The following is a 17,307-nucleotide window of genomic DNA, read 5'->3' on the forward strand; positions in this document are numbered from 1 at the left end:
TGTTAAATGTGTTTCCGATATCAGTAAAACGTCGATTTCACTTGATTCTAGGAATAGTTGCAGTTCATTTTTGTGCTTGGAGATGCCAGTTGCATTCCAAAGACATAAACGTAGGGAAGCCATTATTTATTCTCGATAAGCTTCTGGATAAGCAGGTTTTGATTCCGCATCAGTTCGTGCAAACAGTTTTGCATGAACGTCATAAAAGTGCTCATGTTTTGATTGAGTGAGATCAATAGGGCCTCTAAACCACTAGAAGTTTGCTGGCCAAGTTCTGGTGCGCTAGGTTGCGGATTCTGTAGATGGTGGAGTAACAGGGTCTCTTTCGCGGGCTCCGTCTGTCCAGTTCGGAGCACACTAGCGATGGATACACTAGGACTGGTTGTAGCAGTCATGTTGGATGATCCTAACAGCCTTGGCAAAGAATACCTCCGGTGTAGTTTTGGAGGCCTTGAAGGTGGTTTTTGGTTCAGCTGGGGGTGTGATTTAAGATCCTTGAAGACAGTAGTTGGCCATGTGGTTCCCTGCACAGTTGCTGCATAGTCTTGGTGCGACGTTGTTTCTGTCCTTGGTGCAAATTCCATCTTCATGATGTTCGCCGCAGCCAACACACACTGACCTAAGATTGCAATTGTTAGTGGTGTGGCTGTATTCTTGGCAGTTTTTACACTGCGGTGGTTGGTATCTCTTATGGGGCTCCTCTACGGTGATTCTTCTGTGCAATAGGAGCTGTAGGTTGTAGATTGGGTGCACTTCATTTGGCTTCGACCGCTTTGCATCTGGTTGGAGCTCGATTTTAAAGAGCGGCTGTGCGACTTTGTTCCTGTTGATGATGTTGACAACGGACTTGACCGCAAACCCTTTTTCGACCAATGCATCTGCTATTTCTTGAGTAGGAACCGATGGCTCAATCCCCTTTAACACATCCTGGAGCCCTTTACTGCTTTTTAGTTGGTAGATATAGAAGTTGATGTTAGCATTATGGAGGTACTTTTCGATGATGCGGAAGTTGACCTCAGTTTGGGTTTGACATTTAATTTCTTTAATGTTACCCCTATTGAGAGGGGTTACAACAAAGTTATTTGCCCCTACTGTTTCTACTAGCTTCGAGATCAGGGCGCTGCAGTTGGCTCCGCGGATGTATAAAGGGGGTGGTCTAGCCGATTTAACTTTATCTACAGCGCCGGCTTGATCGTCTTGCTGATCGGCAAGAGTTTTAAAACGATTCCCGCTAAGAAGTGCTACTCGTTCATTTGGTTTGGTTATTTTCGGCGTATTGCCACTTTTTTTCTTTTACGGGCTTAGCTTCCGCTTAATTATTTTAATATATCCATTCCAGTTTGGACAGAAGGCGTTGGGTTTATTACTGTGGCTGATTCTGGGCGACTTGTCGTTGACGGCTTGACGCAGGTCAATACTTCGGCAGACGTTGCAGTAGTTGCTGTCAACGAGCTGACGGTGCTGGTCGGTGCAATCGGTGACCCAGTTATCGATATTGATGGAGAAGCACACTGCTCTCTCCACGGTAAATTGCTGTTGATTGCTGAGTGGCTGGCACTTTCGATTGTTAATAGGCGTTTTTTGAAAACTCAATTTTTGCGGAGTGCATTAAAAAACACGTCTGTACACGGCGGCAGTTGAATTGTAAGAAACATCTAATATAGAAAATATTAGAGTATCTATCGCCATGAAATTAACTAATATGATAGCGTTGGATATTATACCTCAAGTCCCAAATCTGATCGGATAAATAGAACACAAGTTACAGTTAATATAAATCGGCTCAAGCGCTGCTTGCTGCCTACAACGTCATCATCAAAACAACAGAGCACACGCACAAATAGACGCAACGCTACATGAACTGTATGTGTATGCGTGCAATGCTTTGCCTAGGGAATGATGGAAGAAGAAAAATTGTAATAAAAACAGTAATAATTTGAGTGTTTTGTATGTGCATTGATGAATTGAAAAGAAAAGAAATTTCAACATGTATATGCAAGGGTATATAAACTTCGGCATAGCCGAAGATAGTTTCTTTGATATTTTTTAGTTACTATTAAGTTCGAACGTAACTTGATCAATAATTTTGATATGTATCGTTTTGTATTTTCCTATTTTGGCTTACGCATTTACATGATTTTTTTTTAGTTTTTCTTAATTTCACGAAGTTTGACAATTAGTTCTTCTCTATCCATGCTTAAGGTTTATTATTAAATAATTAGCCAGAGCTCTATTTTGCTTCTGATCATGTGTTTATGATTAAACATCGTGTTCATCTGAAATGGCTTCAACAAATCAGATGTACCAAAGAAATATACCAAACGAAGCATAAAACAAAAATAAGTCATCGAGATTCATATGACAATTATTGCTTAAAACCAAACAAAACATGCATCCACACTCTGTGGAAAACACTTAAGACTATAACAGCGGTGCGGTATCAAGTAGCCAACGCTGAGCAAGAAATATAAACAATTTTCAACCACCGAAAACGTGGGTCATTAGAATAAGTATTTTTTAGGAACAATTGTCGCCTTCTAGATTCTAAGATTTACTTCTATATACACAACACTTTGTTAAATAAGTTTAGTTCATATTTTGATTTCAACGAATGAAGATTGGGTTATTTTCCTTCTCCCTGGAATCCCTATTCATCAGGCTCTTATTATATTTTTTTTAATCAAACTTATAAATCTAATATTTCTTTATCTGAATCTTCTAAACTTATTACCTCATTATCTGAATCTGTTATGGCTATCGATTTGCATGAGTTCTTGATAAGTTCGTGAACCCATTCAGGTACGTCTTTCCTTCGAGGGGTCTTAGTCAGTAGTCTGCTATAGGCCACCTTTATGGAGTTTTCTTTAAGATCTGAACCATTTCTCTTAAATTTATAATTATTAGATATCTAATAGCTAATTTCCTTGTATTTATAGTTTGTTTGTCCTGAGTGTATCAGGAAATCAAGGAAAGGTATATATATCTCTAAGTGCTTTGTTTCACAGTTTTTTTTTTATTATTTATTCTTTTGCTGTGTTTCATCCATTAAGTAGAAACATAGCGTACGTTCTGCATTCGAGGAACAGCAATTATATGGTACTGTCAGGATGAAACTCATTAGTACCCTACTACCTCTTTGAACTGGAAAATTTTCTCCCGTTATATCGAGGTATGCTAACCTTATTTGGACCAGCTGATGTCCAGATGTCCTATGGGCTCAGGCCGGTCATCGCAAACAGGTTTTTTTATGCATATACATGTAACTTGGCAATGTACGCTTTCCAGTGGTCCCGGTCAGCCTTTGGGGCACTCTTTCGGTTTTCTTATGAGGTCTTTGGGTAAAAGACGATGCTGTATTTTATTATAAGTTGTTTCTATTATTTTCAAATCTGAGTAAGCGAGAGTTATGGCCTTTTTTTGTTTCAGATTTGACTTTAGAAAGTCAAGCTCTTCTTGTAATTTTTGGGAAGTTGCCCAGGGGTGTGGTGAGAATAATAGCCACTTTATATTTGCTATTCTCTTATTTATTTTGTTCTGCACTCCCCATGACGCTCTCTACTCACTCAGTTTTATTTTCCATTTGTGGCCATGTAATAGGTTTTTTTTTTGGTCATCCTTATTCAATTTTCTTAATTCTCTAACAATTGTCTTGTACAGCTAAACACCGTATAGACGCCGGCAGAGGAGCGGTCTGGTTATGTATAAATGTTTACATATTTATGTACATGGCTGACGAAGAGTCACTGCGGCGGAGACAGAGCGTATCATATTCACTTGGTGACAGAGCGGGCAGAGTGGACGTACAGGCTTGCTGTTTTGTTTCTCTGTGGTAGGTTTTTTAATTCAGCAGATAGTGACGCTAAAGATTCCCTTTTCACATTATTGGTAATTCGTACATACATATATGCATAAATCGTCAATGTGTACTATGCACTCCGTGATATTGATGTTGGTGATGCCTTTGAGTTTCACTCGAATTTAAAATATTTCATCATCTTTTTTTGCTTCGGTTGTATTTGTTCCCACGAATTCAGCAATCCCCGTTAAGCACATACACACATGTATTTGGGTACTCTTGCTACATTTTGCAGATTTGCATGTCTCGTCAGAGTGACGGCGATGCCGCAACGTGTTCCGTTAAAGCAGAACGACAGCGATGTCGCGACAGTCAGAATTGTTTGCCGAGTTGCGTCGCAAATTTTGGAGTGCGTTTTGTGCTGGTGAACTCATAGAGCCTTCACGCAGTCTCTTTGGCGTGTCGGTTGCACCAAACAACTCCTCCTCAGTCGCCTTGCAAGCAATATCGATCTTCAAAAAAAATAAAAATAAAAAAGAAAAGTAGACAGAAGTCTAAGTGTGTGCAAATTAAACAACAAGCTGTAAAATTGGAATGCTTTAAGTTTGTTAACTGGAGCGAGCAAAGGACCAACAATATTAGCGGAAAGTGAAAGGGGTAATGCACATGTATATATATAGATATAAAAAAAAAAAAAAAAACAAAATTGATTGAAATAAAATATGTAAAACTCTAAATAAACTATCAATGAGGCTAACATCGGCTATGCCGAAGTTTATATACCCTTGCAGTCCTTGGTAATAATAATTTTACATGTTCAAAATTTGTTTTCTGCAACTCAATTTATCAATATACAAACAAAACAATTTTACTCTCTATTTTACAATTTGTTCTTCTTCCCTTATTCCCAAAGCAAAGCAACGCACGCATACACATACAGTTCATGTAGCGTTGCGTCTGTGTGTGTTATATTTATCCGATCACATTCATATTTTGGGATCTGGGGTTTTATATCCAATATTATCACATATGTAAATTTCATAGCATACTCCGATTATTATGAAAATGTTTCTTCAAGTTCTTCTAGAGCTGTATGATATAGTGGTCCTATCCTTATGAATTTCATACTTTATTTTTCCCGGGTAATAAAAAACCTCAAAACAAAATTTCAGACCGATAGCTCTTAAGACGGCTGAGTAATACGCATACGCACAGACGGACGGACAGACGGACATGGCTATATCGACTCAGCTTCTCATGCTGATCAAGAATATATAAATTACAATACTCCAGTCCTGTTAAGGGTGAAGATTAGGTTGAGAGGCAAACTGAGCCTCTTATTGCTGGCCTTGGGCTCAGACAATAAAACAAATTATTTTACGGCCGGAGTGAATATTTATTTAAGCGACTTACTGGAAGAGCGCTGTATTCAAACTGATTTCTTAAAACATAGAATATTCCACTTAAGCTAAGCCAAAATTCGCATCACGCAACAATGTCATGGTCGGCAAGCCGACTCAGCAAATCTTCGGCGATAACGGAAACTCTTGCAGCAAAACAAAAGTGTCCGTTTACCGTCGCTGACCATTGCAGCTATAGCGCGCTGATACAATTTATGCAATGTCGCAATTGCGAGGGCTGCTACTTAACTTATAGAGCACGCGATAGCGAGGGTAGATTATAAACTTATAAAATATCCTATATTAACTGTTAATTGTTAACTTATATACTTTATGGGGTCGGAAACGTCTCCTTCTGTGCGTTACAAACATCTGACCAATTTTATAATACCCTCTGCAAGGGTATAAAAACAGTACTATAAAAATAGTATAACTTTCCACAACTTTGCGACTCCCAAGAGACCCTTTAAAGTAAAAGGGGCAAACCAGCCTCTGGTTTTCATACCCTAATAAAAAAAAAAAAAAATACAATAAAAAATATCAAAGAAGCTAACTTCGGCTATGCCGAAGTTTATATACCCTTGCAGTATACTTGGCAATAATATTTTTCCTTTTTGAAATTTCTTTCCCTGCAACTCAATTCATCAATACACAAACAAAATATTATTTCTCTTTTTACCACAAGTATTTCTTCTTCCATCATTTTCTAAGCAAAGCACGGCACGCATACACATACAGTTCATGTAGCGTTGCGTCTGTGTGTGTATGCGTGTGCTCTGTTGATTTGATGATGGCAGTAGTAGGCAGCAAGCAGCGCTGCCGGCAGCGTTTGAACCGATTTATATTGACTGTAACTTGTGTTCTATTTATCGGATCAGATTCAAATTTTGGGATCTGAGATTTTATATCTATTACTATCATATTGGTAAATTTCATGGGGATACTCCAATTTTTGCAAAAATGTTTCTTCTAGAGCTATATGATATAGTGGTCCGATCCCAAAGATTTTCATACTTTATCTCACCCGGGTAAAAAAAAGCTCCCAAAAAAAATTTCATCCCGATAGCTCTTAAGATGGCTGAGTAAAACGCGTACGCACCGACGGACAGACGGACAGACGGACATGGCTATTTCGACTTAGCTTCTCATGCTGATCAAGAATATATATACTTTATGGGGTCGGAAACGTCTCCTTCTGTGCGTTACAAACATCTGACCAATTTTATAATACCCTCTGCAAGGGTATAAAAAAACAAATAGTTAAATGACACATAAGCTGTTTAAACCAACTCATAAGTTGTTGACACGAATTTCTTTGTGTTCTTATAGCGCTAGAAGGTTATATGTGCCCACAAGTTTGTGTCTATGTGTAACCAGAACCTGCTGTATTGGACAGAGCAAATAAAAGAAAAAAAGAACATTTTTTTAAAAACTATATATCAATTATAAAACAACAATAAAGATGTTGAATATACATAAAAGCTTGTCTATTCAATAAAATAATAATTTTTATACCATACACCCATAGGGTGAAATGGTATATTAAAGTCGCCAAAATGTATGTAACAGGCAGAAGGAAGCATCTCCGACCCCACAAAGTATATATATTCTTGATCAGTCCGTCCATGTCCGTCTGTCCGTCCGTCCGTCCGTCCGTCCGTCCGTCCGTCCGTCCGTCCGTATGAACACCTAGATCTCGGAGACTATAAGAGCCACCAAATTTGGTATGCAGTCTCGTGTAGTATGTACGCTTATCGAGTTTGTTTCAAATTTTTGCCACGCCCCCTTCCGCCCCCAGAATTTACATAAAACTGTTTTTCTTAAAAAGTATAGCAGATAGAAACATCAAATTTGGTTTATATACTCGTTTAGTTAGCGCGCAGAAAATAATTGTTCCAACTTTTTGCCACGCCCCCTTCCGCCCCCGGAATTTACATAAAACTGTTTTTCTTAAAAAGTATAGCAGATAGAAACATCAAATTTGGTTTATATACTCGTTTAGTTAGCGCGCAGAAAATAATTGTTCCAACTTTTTGCCACGCCCCCTTCCGCCCCCGGAATTGACATAACTCTGATTTTCTTAAAAACTATGAAAGCTACCGACATTAAATTTAGTATGTAAACTAGCTTAATAGACGCGCACAAATTGATTATTTAAAAATTTTGCCAGACCCATTTCCGCCCCCGAAAATTAAACAAAACTGATTTTCTCGAAAACTAACAAAGCTAAAGTCACCAAATTTAGTATGTATATTGGCTTAGTATGCGCGCAGAATACATATATTTTAATATGTTGCCACGCCCACTTCCGCCTCCATAATTTAGAAAAAACCGATTAGCTCTTGCAATTTTTTGACCATCGCGATCAAATTTGGCAGACTAATGAATCTTATCTATTTCTATCAAACTACCAAATTTGATTGAAATCGGACTAGAAACATACAAAATATACGTATGAACGTATTTTGCTACGCGATCCATAAGGGCAGAATTGGCCGTTGGCTACTGGCGGCGCTAGAGTGCTTGTGTGTTTGTAGAGTGAGCGAGATAGCAAATGGTATGAGGCATGTTAAAACAATTTAGTGGACATACTTTTGGTTTTTGAAATTCTAAATATTTGTTTCACCTGGTGTATGGTATACCCAAGTCGGCGAGACGACTTACTTACTTCATTTTAAATTAACAAGGTGTGTCATAGCTTAATCTGGTGAAATTCACTGCTGATGACTGTCCACCCTTAGTTGGGACTAACGAGCAACAATCTCAGCTAGCTCTGCACAGCCGCGAAATAAACCAACAAATATTTAAACACATCATTTCATCGCTTGCCAAACGGAGGGACAACAATTCGTGGGTCAATAGACTCAAAAAAAAAAAAAAAAAAAAAAAAAAAAGACACCTTGCTTACACATAACACTAACTACAATAAAACATAAGTAAGAAAGATATATTAAGCTACGATTAAGTTAAAAAGTAAGAAACACAATCTAAGAAACTAGATAGTAACAAAAACAATTACAAAAAAAAAGAAGCTTTGGAATTGTCAATGCCTTTAGATCAGGAAATTCCTCCAGCCCAACCCACTGGCCTCCAAACACAGGAGCCATTGGGTGGGTTTAAGATATCCGATTTATTACAATTGATTCAGTCTATGCCTGTATATGAGGGAAATAAAGAGGGACTAAAAGAATTCATTACCAATGTTGAGGAGTTTTTAATGCTTATTAAAGGAGCAGATCAGACACCTGAGAGCTATCAGGAACAAAATTTAGGGTAAAGCTCATGAAGTCTTATATCAATCAAATGTGCGACTTAATTGTATAGTATAATCTAATAGCCGAACTTGGAATATTAACACTGCAAAGCCATCCGTTAGAGGTATTATACGAAAAAAACACAAATATTGAAAGAGCCCTACTAAACATCATTGACCAAAAGGATACTAATCCAACTATCATACAAACAAAGAAAGAATTGTTTCTTAACCAATGCCTATCCACTTTCTTGAAGGGACTTCGCGGACTTTTAGGTTCAATAGTTCGAGGCAGAGATCCCACGGATTTCGTTATAGCATATGAAATAGCAATTGCGGAAAAGGAAGTTTATACTAGTCAAAGAGAAGCTAGGCGAATAAATCAGAGCTTTGAAAGGACAACTTATAATGGTCGAAATTCGAAATCGTTTGGGCCCCGAAACCAACCAAAAAAGGAGAGAAATTGGTCTCAAAAAGGAAAAACAAATAATTACAGTAACAACAATCAAAGACCATTTAAACAAAAAAAGTACGACAATAAACAACAAAGTGATTGGGGAAACTATAGTACCCAAACCAGAAATTCCAACTTCTCTAACCAGTCTGCAAAATCCAACACAAACAACAGTAATCAAATAAATAAAAAAAAGAGATGAGTTGCACAACTTTAATGATGACCAAAATTTTTAGTATGTAGCCTCAACATCCAAGCAGGCTACATAACCAAGCACACACATGGCTCGATTTTACCATATTTTCAAATTCAATTCCCATTTGGTAAAAAATTAAACTTTTTGATCGACACAGGGTCTACTACTTCTTTTATTGACCCTCAATTTGTTCCAAGTGAACAACATGTTAAACTAACTAAGAATAATAAAAACAATTATAAATACACATGCACTATATTAGACATGTTTAACGAATTTAACCAAAATGGTACACTAAAATTTTTATTATTTAAATTCCATTCATTTTTCGATGGCCTTATAGGAGTCGATTTACTAAAAACATTGAAATCAAAAGTAGACTTAGAAAATTTCGCGTTGATCACACAAAATGCTAAACTCCCAATACTCACAAAAGAAAATGTAGTAGGAGAAAAGCTAGAGATTGAGCATTCAACCAGAAAACTAATCAAGATCCCTGTTGACCTTAAAAAAGGCACTTTTCTTTGTCAGGAAATACAACTAGATAATGACCTTTTTATTTAAAATGGATTGTATTCAGCAGAAAATAACTTCAGTTGGGTTGAAATAACAAATTACTCCGACTCACATAAAAGAATATGTTTTGACCAACCACTTCAAGTAAATTCATATTCCAAACGTCAGCATATAGAAGTAAACATCGCTTTCCAAAAGCTCATTTGATTTTAACAATATAATTAGAACTACACATATCAACTCAGAAGAAATCCAATTATTAAGACATTTGTGTTGAATTTCCTGACATCTTTTATGATGACGGTAAGCAACTATCATTTACAAACGAAGTCAAACATAAGATTTTGACTAAAGATGATATCCCTATCTATACAAGACCCTATAGGTATGGGTTCCATGAAAGAATTGAGATAAAGAAACAATTAAAAAAATTACTCGATAATAAAATAATAAGACATAGTCACTCTCCTTGGAGTGCACGGGTTTGGCTTGTGCCAAAGAAAGACGATGCCTCAGGAAAAAGAAAGTGGCGTCTAGTTGTAGATTTTAGAAAGCTAAATGAGAAAACCATAAAAGACAAATACTCTATGCCAATAATAAATGATGTCTTAGATAGAAATGGGAAATCAAAATATATTGTTCAATTCTGGATTTAGCCAGTGGTTACCACCAGATAGAGATGCACAAAAACGACAGATAACATTTTCGGCGGAGGGAGGACATTACGAGTTTATCAGATTGCCCTTTGGCCTGACTAATGCACCTGCAACTTTTCAAAGGGTAATAGATTCCTTATTTGATGACTTATTTGGAACCTGCTGCCTTGCATATATGGATGACATCATTGTTTTCTCGCCATCCTTACAGGAACATATCCAACATTTAAAAAAAGTTTTCAAGAAAATTAGAAATGCAAATTTAAAATTACAACCGGATAAGTCTGAATTCCTGAAAAAGGAAATCGAATATCTGGGTCACATTATTACCCCTGAAGGGGTAAAGCCAAACCCGACAAAGATTGAGACAATAAAGAAATTCCCTTTGCCTACTACACAGAAACAAATTATATCATTCTTAGGTGTCATGGGTTATTATAAAAAGTTTATTAAAGATTTTGCTAAAATAACAAAACCACTAACTAAACAACTGAAGGGAAAATCAAAGGTTACTGTTGACGAGGACTTTATAAAAACTTTCAAATATTGTAAAACCTTGTTATGTAATGACCCGATCCTAATATACCCTGATTTCGATAAACCGTTTATACTTACTACGGATGCAAGTAATGTCGCTTTAGGGGCTGTTTTATCTCAAGGAAACTTGGGATCGGACAAGCCACTTTCATTCGCTAGCAGAACACTAACGGACACCGAGGCGAACTACTCTACGGTCGAAAAAGAGATGCTTGCCATAATTTGGGAAATTAAGTATTTTAGACCGTATCTTTTTGGTCAAAAATTTAAAATTGTCACTGACCATAAGTCAATGACATGGCTTATGAGTTTCAAGGAACCAAATTCCAAATTGGTGAGATGGAAACTCAGACTGTTAGAGTTATATACAAAACAGGGTCTCAAAACGTGATTGCCGACGCTTTGAGCAGAACAACACTTGATATCAACTTAAATAACCAAGAATCAGTCGAGGCGACATGTGGGGAAACCGTACATTCAGGCTTAGAGAACATTTCATAACTTATAGCAATTTCGGAATAATGTTTAAACGATTTTAATATCCAAATTATCCAAATTATCCTTAAAAAAGATCCAGTCTCTAACATAAAAATCGAAAGCCCGTTTAAAAACAAACTTCGCCGCATTATATCAGAACCCATTTTAAATAAAAAAGTGATTAGAATTTTGAAAACTACTTTAAAACCAAATAAAACTTGTGCAATTTTTACCACTAACACAATGTTCAAAATAGTACAAGAGGTTTTTTCACAGTTTTTCTCACACAGTACACTCTATAAACTTGTTAGATGCACAGAGTTTTTGGAAGAACGTACCACACAGGATGAACCAGAAAAAGAAATTAGAGACTATCACTATTATAATAATCACAGGGGAATTGATGAAACTCTAGCCCATTTAAAAAGAACAATATATTTTCCATATATGAAGCAAAAATTACAAAAACAATAAACAATTGTGACTTATGTCAAACCCTGAAATACGATAGACATCCGCAAAATGTTCCCTATCAGGAAACAGAGGTTCCAAAACTCCCATTAGACATAATTCATATCGATTTGTACACCATTAACCATCAAAATGTTTTACCAATAATAGACAAGTTTTCAAAATTTGCTGCTGGGTACACTATACCAGCAAGAGATAGCCTAAACATAGTAAAATCAATCAGACATTTTATGTGCACTCATGGCATACCAAAAAAGATTGTGTGTGACCAGGGTGCAGAGTTCGCACGAAATCTTTTCATTGATTTTTGCACTCAATACAATATCACCAGACATGTCACATCTTTTCAACAGTCTTTAAGTAACGCCCCTGTTGAACAATTTCATTCGTCTTTAACAGAAATTTACAGACTAATAATGGAAAAGAGGAAAAATGAAAAAACTCCCACAATAAATGACGATATCCTCGCCGAAGCATTGATCACTTACAACAAAGCTATACACTCTGCAACTAATTTCACACCGTTTGAATTATTCTCAGGTCGAACCTACTAGTTTCAAAAAGCATTAAAATTTACTAACGAACGCGATTATTTACAAGACTTAAACCTTTATCAGAGAAAAATACCCCAAAGTTCCACAACAAATATCTGATCAAAATAAAAAACGAACTTTAAAACTAAACGAAGAAAGGAAGGATCCACCAGAAGTGGAAACTGACGAGACAGTATTCAGAAAAGAAAATAGGAGAAATAAATTGACTCCTCGCTTTTCAACACATATTGTCACTAAAGATAAGGGGGTCACACTTATTACAAAGAAAAAGCAAAAAATGCACAAGTCAAAAATAAAACGATTGACAAGAAAGCCTTAGCAAAAAAAAAACATGTACATCATCTATGTATATATAAGATAAAATACAAAAACAAAAGCACACAAACAAAATTATTAAATAATATTTTTCATACATAGAAGTTAACAACAATCTAGCGAACTGCCCCTGCACTAAGTCTTAGAAGAATCTGTGCAGCTGCAACGTCGATGTGACGAATTCCACATAAGCATAAATACGTTGACACAGCGTCTGACCATAAATACACTTCTGTATTTAGCTTTAGATTCATATTCCAATTTATGTACTTAGGTTTAGTTCTCTTTTAATCCTTCAATATATTCAGTTTTTGTATAATCCTTTAACAATAAAGAAGTATAACTCCGGCACTTAGCCGAAACATAATTTATCATATCTAATATATTGCTGATCCACAAGGACGGTGATTCAGATACCTAATCGTATCTCATCCTAATCAACATAAATCAATCCATAAGCTGGATCCCACCAACGGCAACCCCTAACAGGAACCAGTGGACATATTCAACATTATAACTGGCGCCCAACCGGAATTGGATTACCCTCTAAGAATCCACACCCTACAAACATGTAAGTGACTGTTCGGAAAAAATAAAAACAAATTATAATATATAAATTTGAAACCAAACAAATATAAAAACCAGAGGGCCGGGGCTAACTTCGACCGCGTAAAAGTTTGTATACCCTTGCAATTTTTTTGGTAACTCTTTCCTTACCTATAGCCATCAAAGTGGAAAAACGTTTAAGCTAAAAAGGCTAATGTTTCCGAAAGAACGGCCTACATAGGAAATAACGAAGATATTGATCAAAGTCACAAAGTAACTCTTTCCTTACCTATAGCCATCAAAGTGGAAAAACGGTTAAGCTAAAAAGGCTAATGTTTCCGAAAGAACGGCCTACATAGGAAATAACGAAGATATTGATCAAAGTCACTGTTTTCCACCGATAGGAGCTATATGATATAGTTACCCGATCCTTATCAAATTTGGCACAGTCATTAACAGATATATTAAACTAACAAATGTTTAATTTGTAAGCAATCGCGGCAAAAGTAACGAAGTTATTGACAAGTCACTGTTTTCGAAAGATCGTTCCTATGGGAGCTATATGATATAGTCACCCGATCTTGATCAAATTTGGCGTAGTCGTTTATATGTGAAATTAACTCACCAATATTAAATTTCACGACAATAGCACAAAAAATAATGAAGTTATTAAGAAAAGTCACTGTTCGTGACTTTGCCATTTGTATGGGAGCTATATGATATAGTGATCCGATCCGGCTGAATCCGAGACATACAACGCCTGCAGTATATACAAGCCTACATGCAAAATTTCAGCTCTGTAGCTTCAACGGTCTAGGAGGAGTTTGCGTTGATCCAGACGGACGGACGGACGGACGGACGGACGGACATGGCTATTCTCGTCTCGTCGTGCTGATCAAGAATATATATACTTTATATGGTCGGAGTTGCTTCCTTCTATGCGTTGCACACTTTTGACCAAAATTAATATACTCTTTTTGCAAGGGTATAACAATAATGAAAAAAATAATAATAAAAGTGGCAGCATAAAGTGATCTTGTGAATAATTTGCATTAGATTTGTAACTAATTTGCTTTGAATTTATTTGCATTGAATTTAATTGTGAGTTTGAATGTGTGCGGTTATATTGTTAGATTGAATTCGCTAAGACACTGTGTTAGACAACTGCCAATGAGTTGGTCCTATAGGGACATTAAAAAAGAATCTGATAGCGACGAAGATATTATAGTACAATCTAGGCCTCAGGCACTCGATCAAACAGAAATGGATCCACAAACGTTAAAAGTTATAATAGAGAGCGCAGTCAGCACCGCGCTTAACGCACAAGAACAACGCATAAGAGGCGAGATACACGCCGAACTTAAACATCTGAGAAACCAAGTGAACTCATTTAGAATTGAAGCGCCCCAAGTACAGGTGCACGAAAGCGTAAAAATTGACCCCAGCATTAGATGTGAGGTTAGACTCGACGCTGCGAAATCGGTACCGAATTTTAATGGTGACCATGAAGAATATGTGTCTTGGAGACAATCAGCCATAGAGGCATATCAAGCCTACAAGGGATACTATGGGAGTGAAACACATTACCAGGCAGTGATCATTTTAAAAAATAAAGTTTGTGGTGCCAAACGCGCAGTGCTTACCTCACATAACACTGTGCTAAATTTTGATGCAATCATTGCTAGACTTGATTGCACATACGCCGATAAAACGTCTCTGCGCGTTCTTAGACATCAATTAGAAATGGTCAGACAAGGAGACCTAGAATTAATGCAGTACTATGATGAGGTTGAGAAAAAACTCACTCTTATTACAAATAAAATTGCCATGACGCATGAGGAGCAAGCAGCAGTCATTCTTAATACAGAAAGATAATGAAATTCTTTCTAATAATTTTATTTCTTATAGGCTTGATCGTGTTGGTCGTCGTGGCGGTGGAGTACTCATTGCTGTAAACTCGAATCTGTCTTCAAGTGTGGTGCCGATTGATCTCCCCTTAGGTGTTGAGTTTATTTGCGTCGAAGTTACATGTTCTAACTTTAGCCTATATATCTCTTGTTCTTATATTCCTCCAGCTTCTGATACCATGATCTACGTGCACCATGCTGATGCTTTACGAACTATTTTTGGTCGTCTTAAAGATCGGGATGTTCTTATAGTTTTAGGTGATTTTAACTTGCCTAATATTTCTTGGCTTGTTGATGATAATCTATCTTTCTTAATTCCTTCATCTCAACATGTTTTTCTTGATAGCCTACTTGAATGTCCACTATATCAGTTGAATTCTTTCCTTAACTGTTCTAAAAGAATCCTTGATCTTGTTTTTGTCTCTGATCCCACTGTTAGTGCTGTATCGCAAACACAGCCACTAGTGAAACCTGAAGATCCTTATCATCCTACCATTGAAGTTACTATTTCTTACAATTCCGTTACTAATTTATTTAAAAACATCTCAAATTCTCGTCGTAGATGTTTTCGTAAAACAAATTTCAATCTTCTTAACAGCCTTATTTTCTCTTTTGATTGGTCGTTTCTATTTGAGTGCTGCGATATAGATTGTGCAGTGAAGTTTTTCTATTCTGCTCTTAATTCTCTAATTGATAAATGCGTTCCTTATGTGAATGTCTCTACCGTCTCCAGCTCGCCAGTCTGGTTCACACGTAGGCTCTCTAATCTTCGTAACATTAAATCGAGATATTTTAAAAGATTTAAAAAAACTGGTTCGCGACTTGACTATGCAAATTATTGTATAGCCAAATCTCAATTTTGTCTCTTAAATACTCAATGTTACAACAATTATCTCGTTCGCTGTAAGGCTGAATTTTATAATAACCCCAAAAGATTTTACAACTTTGTCAATTCCAAAAGACGCTCTAATGTCCTACCTTCCACCTTCAGACTTAACGACCAGTCTGCTAATAATGATTTAGATATTGCAGATCTGTTTGCTAAATTTTTTCAGTCGACATATTCTACTACTGTTTCGGATCCCACACCCTATCCCTTTTCAATCCCACATTTAAGTTGTATGTTTTTTCCCAGTATTACTGAAGACTGTATTCTCTCTAGCTTGTCATCTATGAAGTCTTCCTTCGTTCCCGGGCCTGATGATATACCTAGTTGCATCCTTAAAATGTGTTCTATTTCCCTATCTAAGCCTTTAGCTCGGTTATTCTTTATATCGAGTGAGACTTGTAGATTTCCTGATATTTGGAAGGAGTCATTTATTATTCCGCTTTTTAAAAAGGGTAGCAAATCGGATGTTTCCAACTACCGTGGCATTGCCAAACTTTCGGCAATACCTAAACTGTTTGAGAAAATTATTACGTCTTCTCTTCAACATCTATCCAGATCCACTATTTCTCCTTGTCAGCATGGTTTCATGAAAGGTCGTTCGTCGCTTACCAACCTTTTAGAATTGACTACCCTTGTACACCATGGCTTCCGTAAAAAGTGTCAAACTGATGTTATTTATACTGACTTCAGTAAGGCTTTTGATACGGTTGATCATTCTTTGCTTCTCGCGAAACTTAACATCATGGGTTTTTCACCAAAATTATTGGGTTGGTTAAAGTCGTATCTTATTGGCAGAACCCAAAAGGTGTCTTTTCGTTCCTCGATATCTAAAACTGTTCGAGTTACGTCAGGTGTACCCCAAGGCAGTCATCTGGGCCCACTATTATTTACATTGTTTATAAATGATTTGCCTTTGGCCTTGGCGCATTCACGCGTGCTCATGTTTGCGGATGACGTCAAGATTTGTTATTCCTATAATGATCCTTCTTTCCAACAGTACTTGCAATCAGATCTCGATGCGTTCTGTGATTGGTGCCACGTTAATAAATTACACCTTAATGCCTCTAAGTGTTCTTTTATGACTTTCAGTCGTTTGTCTCCGCTCCTAGCTCATTACTCTATTAAGTCTGTTCTGTTAGATTGTGTTCCATCATTCAAAGACTTAGGCGTTATGTTTGACCCAAAACTTTCATTTAATGTTCATATTTCTTCAATTGTCAACAGAGCAAGCTGCCTTCTCGGCTTCATTAAACGTTGGGCCAAAGAATTTGATGATCCCTATGTAACAAAGGTTTTATACACTTCGTTAGTTCGCCCTACTCTAGAATATTGCTCGCCAG

This window comes from Drosophila willistoni, unplaced genomic scaffold (genome assembly GCF_018902025.1).
Source record: "Drosophila willistoni isolate 14030-0811.24 unplaced genomic scaffold, UCI_dwil_1.1 Seg183, whole genome shotgun sequence".
Classification (NCBI taxonomy): Eukaryota; Metazoa; Arthropoda; class Insecta; order Diptera; family Drosophilidae; genus Drosophila; species Drosophila willistoni.